At 42.0% G+C, this 14713-nt stretch overlaps 1 protein-coding gene across 2 annotated transcripts in view; it reads left to right on the forward strand.

The window, feature by feature from the left end:
• Nucleotides 1-926: 926 nt before the first annotated feature.
• Nucleotides 927-14713, forward strand: part of TBPL1 (TATA-box binding protein like 1) — a 36272-nt gene continuing 22485 nt past the window's right edge. Inside the window, exon 1 of one of the 2 annotated variants that reach the window (XM_023230637.1) lies at nt 927-1631. The gene's annotated coding sequence lies outside the window, so the exon portion shown is untranslated. Of the gene's footprint in view, nt 1632-2068; nt 2330-14713 lie in introns of those variants that run through there. The other variant, XM_023230636.2, reaches the window with a different exon arrangement.

The following is a 14713-nucleotide window of genomic DNA, read 5'->3' on the forward strand; positions in this document are numbered from 1 at the left end:
GAATAGTGCTTGCAGCAAAACCAAATCCAATTCCAGAATGAGGAACTAGTGTAGGGAAGCAAACTATTGGCTGATCCATGACAAAAGGGAGTCTAAAGTAATTGACATTCCTGCTTCTAGGTATTTGGCTGGTCCCCTTGAAGGAGAATGCCTCGTAACGACCTTAGAACTGGTCGCCATTGCTGTAACGTTGACTTTTCAGCAGTGGCAGTAGCCGCTGGAATACACAGTTTCCCCTGCCGTTTCCTTGGTAAATCATGTTACTTTCCAGCCTAAAACCCCATTTTCCCTAGCACTTGGAAGAAAGTCCAAACTCCTTCCACGGTCTACAAGGCACTAGAAAGTTCAAGACCTTGATTTCCCTCCAATTTCAATGGCTATCATTCTTCCGTTGCTCTGTTTCCTGATGCCTAGCCACACTAATACCCCAGCACAGCAAGTACTCAGCATATCTTGTTCCCTCTGCTTGGAACACTTTATATACATCCTTCCCACTCCCATCCCTTTTAGAAATTGGCTGAGACGTTACCTCCTAAAAGTCCTCTCCCCACCACCACGCAGCCATTACTTTCTAACCCAGCCCCTTGTTCACTTTCTTCATTAAACCTGACCCAACTATAATTACTATCCCTTGAAAAATAAAGTGGTACAGAAATGAAAACAAACTCCATCATTCTACAGAGCTTTCAAATGCTCAGATGTTTCTGAACACTCAGAGGGGAAAGCAAAAAATCAAGAGGCATCCTTGGAGATCTTGTAAATAATGAAATACCCAAATGTTGCCTACTGCCAAAACCCCAAGAATTCAGCCCACGTCTTCTCTTTTAAAAAGGCGGTGGCATTTCCTTTTTTTTCATCTGATTCCCACCAATCAGAGGCCAGGTACCCATGAACCCGGCTCGGCGTGGTCTTTTAATAATTAAATCAGGGCTGCCATTGACCTCAACTAACGCCAGAGGCTTCTGACTGCAGCCGAGCTCTGGTGGAGAGGCCGATGCCGGCCTGAGAGTGGGAAGCGTGGGGCTGGGAGCCAGGAGCTTCCGCGCGGCGTGGCGTGGCCCTCTCAGGGCCGTTACGCGATTTTCGCTCCCGCGGACAGCGCCTCTCAGGCCACCCCCGAGGGACCCCGAGGACGCACTCGGGCCCCAGCGCGACGGTTCAAACGGGCCAGTGTGCGCCCCCGGGGTCCCGGCCCCTGCAGCGCTACCTGGGCGCAGAGCCGCGGAGGGTCTCCGTTCCTAGACGTCCTCCTACCCCGGGAGGCCTGAGTCCTCGCCAGCATCCGCCCTCTCCCACCTCCCATCCTTCCTGGATCCGCCTCTCGGTTCCCGAGGGACAGTCCCGACCGCAAACCCACGTAGAGTAAGGAATGTGGAAGGAACAGGCGACAGAAGTGGCATACGTTCCTGCGTTATCCCTCCGTCTCGCCACACCTTGTGCCTCCATCTCTCACCGTTTCCTTCCCTCTGTCTGTCATCTGTCATCCCCTGTCGCTCTAAGACCAGGATTCCAGTTCGCCTAGTGAGGAATCTCACTAGGGGAATTTATCGCGGCATCATAAATTAACGGGTTCATTTTAACTGAAAAAGCGAAGGACTTTTTTCAGGCAGAAGACAAGTCTCGTCTGGTCGGTAAGGACTAGCTTTGCCAATTATATAACGGGGGGGTGGGGAGAACCTTTTGTATACATTTAATGAGCTAATGATAAAGTTCTACGGTTTTGACAAAAAAGTCCACCTAAATATTCGGTTGTATGCCAGAAATTACTACACATGTTTAGATATCAACTAAAAATATACAAGGGATTCATGGTGTTTTCAGAACCCTTTCAAGCGGTTCTTAAACAAAAAGTCTAGTCCGATGCCCATTAGCACCGCCCCCATCCCACCTCTCACCCCACGCCGCGCCCAGCGGGGTGGGCAGGAGGGGCCTGATTTGGGGACCAGGAAGGAGGAAAGAAGGGTGGGGGCGGGGGACGGGGAAAGTGACGGGAGCAGTGAGAGCCGGAAATGAGTGGCTAGCGAGGCACCCAGGAGCGCCCTGTCCGGCGGCGCTCTAGCCCACGCGCGCTGTCTCTATGCTACCCAGCGTCTTGTCTATTTATTGTCGCGGGGAAGCGGCGGCCGCCTCGCACCCGGAACAACAAAGCGGGGAAGACGGAGTCCGAGCCTCGGGGGCTCCTAGCAACGGGCCGGGGCGGGAGTTCCATGGAGACTGGGGAGCGCGCTCGTCTCATCCTCATCCTTGTCCTCCAGCTTCTCCTTCGCATCCGACGCAACCGGCAGCAGCGCTGCCGCCGCGTCCTCAGCCACCGCTCCCTCTTCCCACGGTAACCCCCTAGGCGACCCTGGACGCGGGGAGCGCGGGCGGCTGAGCGGCCTGAGCACCGGGTGCGGGGCGTCTTGGGTGCGGGGTGGGCATGTGCGGAGCCCGGGCCAGACTTAGGGTGGGATGTGTTGGGGGCGGGCGACTGGAGGGCAGCCGCTGAGGTGGGGGAAACCGGTCCGGTGGCCGAGGGAGGGTTCAGTTCTGAAAAGGACCGGGCGATATTTGGCGATATTGTTAGGGATAACGGGTTGGGGGTGGGGCGTCCGTACCTGGGAGCGTTATCGAACCTAGTGTAGGATAAAAAAAGAGGGTTTATGTTTCGTTTAAGCCACCACTGGGAAAGACAGGGAAGGGAGATTCCTCGTCTGTCTCTGGAGTCATCACCCAGGGGAAGAGGGACCGTGCAAAGATGCTAGGGGTCCGTTGCTTCTCAGAAAACTTCCAGCGGCCTCTCTAGTAGCTCCCCAAAAGCAGCTTCGTCGGTTTCTGGTTCTGGCAATGCCGGCAGCCCCGCTTTATTTTATTATTATTGTTGACCAAAATTAGGATTGATGGAGAAGGATCTAGAACTGAAGAACAGAAAATGAATTGTGGGTAGGGCTAAGCAGGGATGAGAGTCGGGATAAGTGATAAAAATAGCCAATAAAAGCCCTAAAAGTAAATCTAATAGGGCATGAGTGCTTAAAAAGAAAATCTCTCCTGCCGAGATGTGCATCTGCAGGCTCTGTCAATGTGCTCACTGCAATAAGACTCAAACCGCAGTCAGTCCACATCTGTGAGCTCTCTGACTGCATCTGTCACCTGCAGTTCCAAAGCGACACTGGCAGTAAGTGCATGAGCTTCTGTATGTAGGGTTTAGAACAGTGCCTTAAAACTGTGACTCAAGAAAAGGGAGTAAGCTTGGTGGTGGTGTGTGTGTGTGTGTGTGTGTGTGTGTAAGCAATGTGGATTCTCTGGGGAAATTTAAAAGGAGACAGACATATAAGAAGATTCAGCCATCCTGGCATAATTTCGCAGTCTCTGAGAAAATGGCAGTTCATTCCAATTGAGAAGTGACTGTTAACACTATCTGGCTGAAAGGCTTATTCACAGTTTGGTATGCCCAGTGAAATACCAGTTTATGTTATCTCTTTAGTCTTATAGCACAAGCTGCTTAATGGTTTTATACTTTTCAAAATCATTTTAGGTGAGTAAATGAGGTTTTCCTGTAGCACAATGAAAAGGCCACATATACGTATAAAGTTCTTTATGTAAAGTTGAAGATTAAAGATGAAAATAAAATTGATAAATCATAGGAGCAATTAGGTCAACCACAGCTTCTGTTTGTCCCCCACCCCTTTTGTTAAACCTGACTTCTCCTAAGCAAAAAGGTGTCATCCTTTCCCCAGCCTCCTCTTTACATACCCTCTGCCCTCAAAATCAGTATCAGAAACTAGTGACCTACTGCTATGTGCCCTTGATTGGATTGGCTTATTCCTGAATGAGGGCTAGCCAGAATATAGTTTTAACTCAGGCGTTTTCATCTTAAGCTTTTAATATGGAATTGAGATCCAGTGTCTGTTAAAGGAATTTCATTCATGTGTAAAGAATTGGACAGGATGGAAAGTGTGAACACTGGGAAACTTAAGTTGCATTTTAAGACTCTAAGAAGAAAAAGATAGATTAATGAATCAAAGACTGTTGCTTAATCTTTGTAGCAGTTCTATGAAAGATATGCTGGGATAACCATACTTGAGGCTGTGGATGTTGAGTCCTGGGATTATCTTTGTGCATATGAGACTTGACAAAGTGTCCCTCAACCTTAGGGCTGCCATCAGACTCACTTGACCTAGACCTTATTTGCCGTTGTCTGTCTCTTCATTGTTTGAGGGAGGGTCAAGCCCTAGCTTCCACCTTTATGAGCAATCCAGTGTCTGCTTTCCCTTCCCTCCTACGCCCCAATACTCCCAACTTTGGTGGTGGTTTAGTTACTCTCTTTTCTTAATCATGTCCCAATCAAAAATGATTTTTTATGCTGTATCATTTCTGTTTCTTATGGCATTTTCAACGTGTCTTTCGCCTGCATATGCGTTTCATTAATGGGATTTTATCTGTTGCATTTTCCTTCTGTACCCCTCCTCTTTATTTGGAAAATTGGAGTTGTCATGTTGGATGTTCTGTATTCATTTTGAATTAACTGTTGGTTGTGAATACAACAGGTTAAGAGCCTGTGCTGAAACTCAAGAGCTTATATTAAAATAAGGTATATTAAAATTTTTGAACTTAGCAGAATGAAAGACATTAGAAGTCCAAATGGTAATACAGTAATTGTTGACAGTCACTTTTAAAAAAAGTATTGCAGAGCCTGTTGTGTGTTTTAAATTGAACCTTAGATTTTCATGATTCTTATTCTAAAAAAATTATTCTTAAAATCAATCTTGACTGAAATTATATTCTGCCAAATTTGAGGGAACTACTTATACTGATTTCCCCAAGTTATTCTTAACATAGAAAATTGTCACATCAACATTTTTGTGGAAGAACACATATAGAATGCAGAATTTGCTATGAAGTAGAACAAATACTTATGAAACGTATAGCTGAATGTTTTTGGAGAGAGTTCTTCTCGTGGACGTGGCACATTATTTAAAAATCAGAAAATATTGTATAATCTAGTTGAGTGAACATGAGGACTGGTTTTAGATGAAGGGGACCAGTAATAACCTAGGTGATTGATTTCCTTCTGTTTCATCATAGACCATGTGATGAAATTATTGCTATAAAATACAGACGTTGCAGCTGATTTTTAGAAGAATTTGTAGTAGAATGTTTCCACATTGTCTCTGAGTTAAAATCTCTGGTGTTTTCAAATTTTAGCTGTATTGTGACATTCGAACTAATAACGATTCCCTGAAACTTACATCCATTTTGTTGCACCTTCTGTATGCCTGGTGTCGTGTCAGGTGTGCAAAGCTGGATGAAAGAGATATTTCCCTTCAGGTGCTTTTTGTGCACTTGTAGATAGCACAGAAATGTCCTATGTGTGTAACAAAATGTGACACACACAGATATGAATTTTAAATTCTTTATTACATACTGCCTGGTACTGTTGTTATTGGTGAATGGACTTCATCATACCTGCTAAATTAGAAGTTTCTTGAGGATCAGGAGTATGAGTTGCCATCATATTGTATGTTCCTGCCCTGTGTGTGTATTTTGAAGATTACCTTGTTAATAGAAGGAGATACATGTTTGTTTATTTCACTTCAAGAGCTTAGCTAGTGGATTAAGGGAACCTTTTTGAAACCTAATTCTTGATGCCTAAAATTTCAACTTTGTATTCTGGCTGTGGGCATGCAAATTATAAGCAATGACACTTTCTCAAGTATGATTAGAGCCTTCTTCCAACCAATTCAAACAATAAAGATAATGATGGACTACCTTCACTTGAGTAGACACGATATTTGCTCTTGTCACGTGGCTACCACTTTGGAAAATTTCAAAAGGATGAGAGACAGTATACATATCTAAGGTTTTTCCAGGCTACGTAGACAGATTTGATTTTTGTATTATTAACCAGTCAGTCTTTTTCTTTAGAAGACAGATGGAGTTTGTGTGTTTGTATAGTTGCGAAAAAGCAAGATTCCGGAAGTATGTCTTTAGTGGAAAGGAATCAGGTCACGTCAGAAATTCTACTCATCTGTGACTAAAGGGGGATAAAGTTGAGAATTTGGTTTAAATGGCTGGTTTTGTGGGTTGAAACATGCTGCTATGGATCCCATTAAATGTTAAAAAAAAAAAAAAAAAAAGAACCTCAATAGGGTGATTTCTGGGGCAGTTCAGATGTGCCTTTATGTGGGAGTCAATAATGAAGCTGTTTAAAATTTCATCAAAAAGTACAGCACAGAAGATTGGCTGTTGGTTACTTTTACCATCCATTAATTAAAAAATACTGAAAACCAGATTTTTGAACTGGTTTTAAGGACAGAGTTTTCTTAGGACATACGTGGATGACTTCAGCATTGAATTGCGCTTAGCACAAGATAGACATCTGTGTGTAGACATTGGCCCACGGTATGTTTTTGTTTTTTAACTCACTAGATAGGACTTAAGTCTTAAAAGCAGTAAAAAAAAAAGTGTTACTATTAATAAAATGGTTGCAAAGAATCAGGTTTTAACATTCCCGCTCCTGATAAATTGCAAGTATTTTCATTGTGAGACGAGTTTTGATGAGAATCACTTACTTTTCCTTGAGATTGGGGTTGGTACAACACTTAAAGAGTACGGACTCTGGGTGCAGGCTGCCTGTGTTCAGCATCATGGCTGTGCTTTTAATTAATGGCATGGCCTTAAATATTAAATAGCTTTCTCACTGCCCTGAGGCCCCGTTTCCTCTTCTGTACTAGGGGGTTAGTACTACTACTACCTTACAGGGTTGCTGTGAGAATTAAGCGTAAAGGACTTAGAACTTTAGTTAAAAGCTTAAAAAAGTGTTAGCAGGTGCTAGTAGCAGTGGCACTGGATAGTATATTAAAGGTGAACTGTTGGACCACTTGGATGCTTTGTTTCTTTGGTTGAGAGGCTTTCTACTAGAGCATTGAAATTCTTTTTATTTCTGATCACTGACTATTGGACTCATCTCTGCTATTAGGCTTTAGGAGGGGGAAGTACTTTTTTTAAGTTTTGAATTGTCACACAGGCATCTGGTTATCACCGATGGCAGATGGACTAAGTAAAGAGAGGCATCTCTGTTTCTTGGAAAAGGAAGGCCAACAAAGCCTGGGCTGGCACTGTGTTGCAGCTATTGAAATACTGTTTCCCTGTGGACTTGACTTGTTTAGCTGTATGATACTTCTGAAAAAAAGGAATAAACCCCAATGGTTTCATTTAACAGAATTAGGCTTTCTTTAGAAGGCACCATTTTTTACTTGTATAATCTTAGTTGATGGTAAATTTGAAACTTGTTAGCATCAGTGTAAAGCCTTGTATTGTGAGCTTTCTGTGCCACTATAAATGTTCTAATAGTAGCTTTTTTTGTAATTTTAGTGGTAGCTAAAATTGCTGCTCTGCTGCAGTAATTCAAGTGGCTCAAGAATGACTTCGTAGGATTGCAAAATTGTTTTGTTAATGGTAAGGCTAAAAACAAATACTGAAGCTACCTAATCAGGAAAATAATTTGATAATTATAGTTTTGTTTAGGCTGCTGCTGAAATAACTAACTTTAAAAAGTGAAGACCAAATGTTTTAGTTTAGTTGTGTGGACATTGGAAACTGCTGACTAAAAATAAATGTTTCTGCCTAAACAAAGTGAATTGCAGACTGTTCTTTTCTATTCTGGCTAATATCCAGGTCTTGATTTTTAGTTGAAATCTATTTTTATAAAATATATACTATAGAGGTTTATATAAAATATATTATTAAAAGCATATTTTGCTTTAAATGTACAGGGTAAAGTGTTATAATTCCTTCTTCCATGTTGTGCTGGTTTTATTTGTTTCAGCTGGTTTTTATAAGCTTCCACACACTAAGGAGGTTGGCAAATATGCTTGTATTTAGAGGTGTGACTTTTGTTTTCCTGTTTAAGAAAGGAAATGATCATGACTGTTGCACCAAATAGATAGAAATATATATTTCCTTTAGTTTTAGATACTCTGAGGACTGTGCTGGGAAATTTTTTTTCGTTTGAGACAGACTCTCACTCTTGTCACCCAGACTGGAGTGCAGTGGTGGCGTCTCAGCTCATTGCAACTTCCACTTCCCAGGTCCAAGTGATTCTTGTGTCTCAGCCACCCAAGTAGCTGGGATTACAGGCATGCGCCACCACGCCTCGCTAATTTTTATATTTTTAGTAGAGGTGGTGTTTCCCCACATTGACCAGGCTGGCCTCGAACTTCTGGCTTCAGTGATCTGCCCGTCTTGGGCCTCCCAGAGTACTGGGATTATGGGCAATGGGCACAAGCCACCATGTCTGGCCTGTGTTAGGAAATTTTTAGGAAAACAAGTTGCCAAGGTTATCAGTACTGTAGTCCACAATAAAACTTGCCTGTTTTGAGGCAAAATTCTAACACATTGTTAATATTTCTCTAATGTTCTTTCTTTTTGTTTTTGTTTTTGTTTTGTCTGTTTTGGAGATGGAGTCTTGCTCTGTTGCCCAGGCTGGAGTGCAGTAGCGCGATCTCGGCTCACTGCAACCTCCATCTTCTGGGTTCAAGCGATTCTCCTGCCTCAGCCTCCTGAGTAGTTGGGATTACAGGCACACACCACCACACCTGGCCTTTTTTTTTTTTTTTTTGAATTTTTTGTAGAGATGGGGTTTTAGCACATTGACCAGGCTAGTCCTGAACTTCTGACCTCAGGTGGTCCCTCCACCTCAGCCTCGCAATGTTGGAATTACAGGCGTGAGCCTCTGCACCCGACCACCTAGTGTTCTTTCTGTCACACTCTTTTTCAGGGACAGATGTTGCTGTCTTTCAGATATGAACATAATAAAGTCAATGTGTAACCCAAAAGTGCAAATATGAAGATGGAGATTTGATTTATGACTGTGGACAGCATTTATAGAGCCTGTTACTGTTTGAAACTCAGTTAACAAACTTGAAGCTTTTGTGGAACAAGAACCACCCCATCCTTTTTAATTTGTCAGCTACTTCTGGTGAGCCGCAAGTGTTTTTCCTCTCACCTACTTATGGCTGCAGTGTGTTCCTTGGGCATTTCCAGTGACTTGTGTGCATGTACAACCTAGGAAAGTTGTAATGAGCATACTTTAATTGCTTGTGGGTTGACCACATTCCAGGATCTTTGCTAGTTACAGATTAGGGTGGTTGCAGGGATCACAAACAACCATATTGAAGGCACAATGACTAATTCATCAGACCTTCCTCAACAGAAATTGGCGTGCTAATCTTTTTTTTTTTTTTTTGAGACGGAGTCTCACTCTGTGCTAATCTTAAAGGTACTCTATTCTTTACTCTTCTTTTGTAGGGAGGTGGTGGGGGGAGGCCTTCAGTAAGGGATGCTGAGTGGCTCAACAGATTAAAAGCTATATTGCTAATGGAATCTGTAGGTCCCAGGATAGCAGAGAAAGCCTTTGGCTGACAGCTTTTTTTTTTTTTTTTTTTTTTTAATTTTAAGAAATTCAACACTACTCCTTGGCTGTGATCAGTAATTTTGAAACTTCCACTTCAGTGCGCAGTACAAAACAACTTGGATAATTATTTAATTTGTCTGTACATTTAGAATATGTGCCTCTCGATTTATTCTTTCTAGGCCTTTGGTTTTGGCCTCTTAAAATTAGAACTGAGTTTCAAATGCCTGAAACCATATTCCGAATTTGTTTGTCTTGGTTATATACTTTTGCTCTCTCTTTGGGAATAGAGGAAAAATGGCTTTATCATCACACCTTGTTTAACTGAATGGTTGATATCTTGGAAGTGACATTCTCTGATGACCAGCTGTAGTGGAATTACCTATAGGCTATAGAACATGGGTGAGTTAGAATCCTTGGGGATGAAGTAAAGGAGATAGTAACTTTCAGAGGATGAGAAAAGGGAATATAAAAAATGCTGAAGGTCAGTAGGTGTGTTTCAATTAAAATAATTCTTTTCTTACATCTGAAATTTATTTTGTATTTGTAAAAGCTCCTGGAACACAGTTGCTCTTCAGGATTTGGGGGTCTGGCCTAAAATGATTAGTAACTTGTTAAGTGTAGAAGCACTAAGTATAACATACCAGAAAGTGAAATAAGGTAAGAATAGGATACTGTTGGAGAACTTGAGTTGGTTGAGGCTACTCAGATTCTTACTGCTGTAGTGAAAGATACCTACTCTTTACACTTACCTGCCCCCAACCCCACAAACCACTTTCTCAGTTGTTCTTAAGATATTCATTTAATTCATCAAGTTGTTATTGAGTTTAGGACCAAATGCCAGCAATTGAGCCAAGTTCTAAAGACACATATTTAAATTAAACAGTTATCTTCAAGGAACTTGGTGTCTGCAAGTTCAGTAAACACTTATAACACCAACAGTACCATTCATTTACTGTGCCCTCTGCAGGGTTGCTCTTCTCCCAGTGTTTCATATGGCTGGCTAGTTCTTATCCTTCTTATCCTTTAAGATCTCTTTTTAAGATTCTTTATTTTATTTATTTATTTATTTTTGAGACGGAGTGTCACCCATGCTAGAATGCTGTGGTGCGATCTCAGCTCACTGCAACCTCTCCCTGCCGAGTTCAAGCCCCAGGAGGGTAGCTGGGATTACAGGCGCACACCACCATGCCCGGCTAATTTTTGTGTTTAGTAGAGATGGGTTTCACCATGTTGGTCGGGCTGGTCTTGAATTCCTGACCTCGTGATGCGTGCGCCTTAGCCTCCCAAAGTGCTGGGGTTATAGGTGTGAGCCACCGCACTCAGCCAAGAATTATTTCTTATCTCTTAAGAAAGTTGAAAGACCTTCCCTGGATCATTCCTCCTGAAGTTTCTCTTTTGTTATCTCGTTTCCTTTATAACACAGATCACGTTCTCTTGATTATTTTGTTAACCTATTTGTTGTCTTTTTCTTCCACTGAAATACAACTGCCATGAGAGTTCCTTGCCGCACCATTTTGTTCTGAGCTATATTCCCATTGTCTACGCGCAGAGCTTGGTTCACGTGAGTTGCATATGAAATATGCAATTATGCGTAAAAGTTTCCTAGTTGAAGGAGTGCTTAAAGGACAATTTAGACAGCTATAAAACCAGGAAACGGTCTGTTACTGGAAGAGGAATGGTGTAAAGCTTAGAATGTTAAGGTGTGTTGGAAGTGGAAGGTTAGGTTATATAAGGAAGATCGGGGGTGGGAAGTCCACTGCATTCCAAGGCAAGCAGATGAGATTCTGTTTTTCGTTCTAAGAGAGCCAAGAGATGCTTCTTCAGATAGGGAGACAATTAGGAAGATAATCCTGGTAGCTATTTGGTAGATGGATTAGAGCATGGAGAATGCAAGCAGAGAGTTCCATTAAAAGCCTGTAGCCATAATGACACGTGAGCTGGCCTAAAGTAAAACATTGTTGCTTTGGATGCAGAAAAGAAGCTAGATTAAAAGTTAACTGAGCAGAGGAGAAGAATGAGAGATGAAGGATGATTCTGAAATTTCTGGTTCAGGTGAGCGAGTGTTAATTGTGACTCACTCCATTCACAAAATTACGAGGAGATAGAGCAAGGTTTTTTGAGGTGCTTAATGAGTTTTGTTTGGATGTGTTGATTTTAATAGATATGCCTAATAGATGATTGGGAATATGGATTCAGATATCTGATAGGTCAGGATTGATGTAGGAGCCAGCCATAAGCTCCTAGATAGCAACTGAGGCCTGGAAAGTTTAAAGAGGAAAAGGATTTCGGGCAGTGGTTTATAACCTTTAGCAATCTTAAACCCATTGGTAATATGAAAAAAACAATGGCCTGCTCAGGTACACATACAGATTAGTGTGTATGCAATTTCAGGGGGTTCAGGGTCTGGCATGGGTTTCAGTTAAGAACTTCTGATTTGAGGAACAGACAGAGAAGTATTTGAGATGGGGAGAGAATTCAATAAAGCTTCCTCAGAAGCCAGGGATAGGACATGGCAAGGGAGCAGTTGAAGAATCAGAGGTTCCCAGTGCTTTATGCTCTAGAGTAGGAGGGAGTTTCAAGTGTGCCATTGAATTCAGCAATGAGCCATTCATTTGTAACATTTTGTACTGTGTAGAGGCAGAAGACAGATTATGCCGGTTTAGAGCATGAAATGGAGTTTGGGAAACAAGGGATGGTAAACAGAGTGTAGAAGTCTTAATGTTCTCTGATAAACAGTACTGATAGAAGAATAGAGCCCTTTTTAAGGACTTACAGAAAGGGAAATTCTATTATTTTATTTGCCTATGATGGTGTTTCAACCCAGTGTTTCTCAACCAACTACCTATTAGAAACATCTTGGAAATGTTTTCAAAATTAGGGCCCTGTCAAGGTCAGTTAAATCTGTATCTGTGAAGTTTGAGCATCTTCATGGTTATTATCTTGTTTCTGTTGTTTTGTCTTTTTATTTATTTGTTTAAGGCATAGTCTCACTCTGTAGCCCAGACTGGAGTGCAGTGGTGTGATCATAACTCACTGCAGCCTTGACCTCCCAGGCTCAATCCTCTTGCCTCAGCCTCCTGAGTAGCTGGGCCTATAGGCACACACCACCACATCTGGCTAATTTTTGTGTTTTTTTTTGCCGAGACAGAGTCTTGCCATGTTGCTCAGTGTGGTCTCTAACTCCTGGGCTCAAGCAACCTGCCCACCTTGGCTTCCCAAAGTGCTGGGATTACAGGCATGAGTCCACCAGGCCTGGCCTTGTCTTTTTCTTAATAGTTAAGAACTGGCTGGGTGTGGTGGCTCACGCCTGTAATCCCAGCGTTTCGGGAGGCTGAGGCGGGTGGATCACAAGGTCAGGAGATAGAGACCTTCCTGGCTAACATGGTGAAACCCCATCTCTACTAAAATAGAAAAAAAAAAAAAAAAAAAAAAGCCGGACATGGTGGCGGACATGGTGTAGTCCCAGCTACTCGAGAGGCTGAGGCAGGAGAATGGCGTGAACCCGGGAGGCGGAGGTTGCACTGAGCTGAGATAGCGCCACTGTACTCCAGCCTGGGCGACAGAGCGAGACTCCGTCTCAAGAAGAAGAAGAAAAAAAAAGAACCAATGTTCCAATCAGAAAACTTCCTAATCACTCTTGTGTTCTGTGTAAGAACCCATTCTTTTACTTGTATATTATCATTAAATTACTCACCCTCCTGTTGTGCTAGTGTGCTTGACTTCCTCACAGACCGTAATTTCAGGTTTTAAAAATATATAGCTTTCTTCTGATCTCTGGCCAAGTTCTCTGTGTTTATCTTTTTTGAGTGACGTACCCTTCAAGCAGTTACTCAGATCTGACAAGTTCTGAATAAAATAAGAAATTCCTAATGGTTCTTACATGTGGAAAGAGTGTTCATTATGTAATCATGTTTGTTTTGTTTAAGTATATTTTTTACTGTTTTTTAAACCAGAAATGTTTGAACTCTGTTTTTTTTTTTTTTGAGACACAGTCTCACTCTGTCGCCCAGTCGCCCAGGCTGGAGTGCAATGCCACCATCTCGGCTCACTGCAAGCTCCGCCTCCTGGGTTCATGCCATTCTCCCGCCTCAACCTCCCAAGTAGCTGGGACTGCAGGCACCCGCCACCATTGTATTTTTAGTAGAGACGGGGTTTCACTGTGTTAGCCAGGATGGTCTCCATCTCCTGACCTCATGATCCGCCCGCCCGCCTTGGCTTCCCAAAGTGCTGGGATTATAGATGTGAGCTCTGTTTTGTTTTCCCAAGTAGCTAATTTCATAATCTGACCTTCCTTTTCTTACAATGGCATTTGTGTGTGACATAGACCTTTAAACAGGTTGTCTATGCTAGAGCATTTTATATAAGGGGTAAGCCTGTAAAAACAGTTGAAACTATCAAAAGAGGAAGTTTCACCTGTGTATTTTCCCCATGCAGTGCTTTCTCTTGATTAAATTCTTGATGAGTTATCAGTGCTTCAAGTTGGAGCCCTGCATTCACACCCTTGAAATAAATCAGAATATAGAGAAGCTTGATCTTGATGCCTGCCAATTCTGATGCCAACTTATGAGAAGATTTATTCAGTCGTTTAGCTACCGTAGCGAATTAACATTTACACTTGCAAATTAAAATAATCTTTTAAAAATTAGGCTGTTTTGTTAGCATTAATTTAATGGCAACATTAGTCTTATAGATTTATAGTCACTTATAGGTAGCTTAGGACAAATATCAAACTTCTCTGTAAAGAAATGAAACTTTTTAGCTTTTGAAATTATAGTCCGTAATATGGGAAGTAGGGACACGTAAGACCTGCTCAAGAAAGCAAATACCTTATGATTTAAATGAAATGAACAGCATAAACTTGTATCACAGTTTAATATCCAAACCCATTATGCTTCTCATTTTCCTGCTTTTTTGCAGGTACCTAATGAAGTAAAATTTAGCGTAATATCTATTTCATAACATGTAGTAGATTTGGTCAATCTTTTCCTGTTACCTTCACCACCTTCCCTGTCCCCACTCCCCTCAGCACCACCAAAAAAGAACCCCATGATCAACAGCTATTTGCTTTGATTTGATGGTTTTGTTATTGTTGGAGTTTTGTGTGTGTTTTTTTTTTATTCACTGTTAAATTTAGTGCTTTTTTTAGTACTCATTTCACTAAATAGATACATCAAAGTTGTATCCTTTATTTTTACCACTTGCTTTTAAACTTGAAGGAATACGATTTGTTTTTGTGTTCCAAAGCTTGAGGACTGCAGTGAGTAGCTAGAAATCCTTTCCATTTGTGAACATTTCTCCGTCCATAGAAGATGAAGAAAG

The sequence above is a fragment of the Piliocolobus tephrosceles genome, chromosome 5 (genome assembly GCF_002776525.5).
Source record: "Piliocolobus tephrosceles isolate RC106 chromosome 5, ASM277652v3, whole genome shotgun sequence".
Lineage (NCBI taxonomy): Eukaryota > Metazoa > Chordata > Mammalia > Primates > Cercopithecidae > Piliocolobus > Piliocolobus tephrosceles.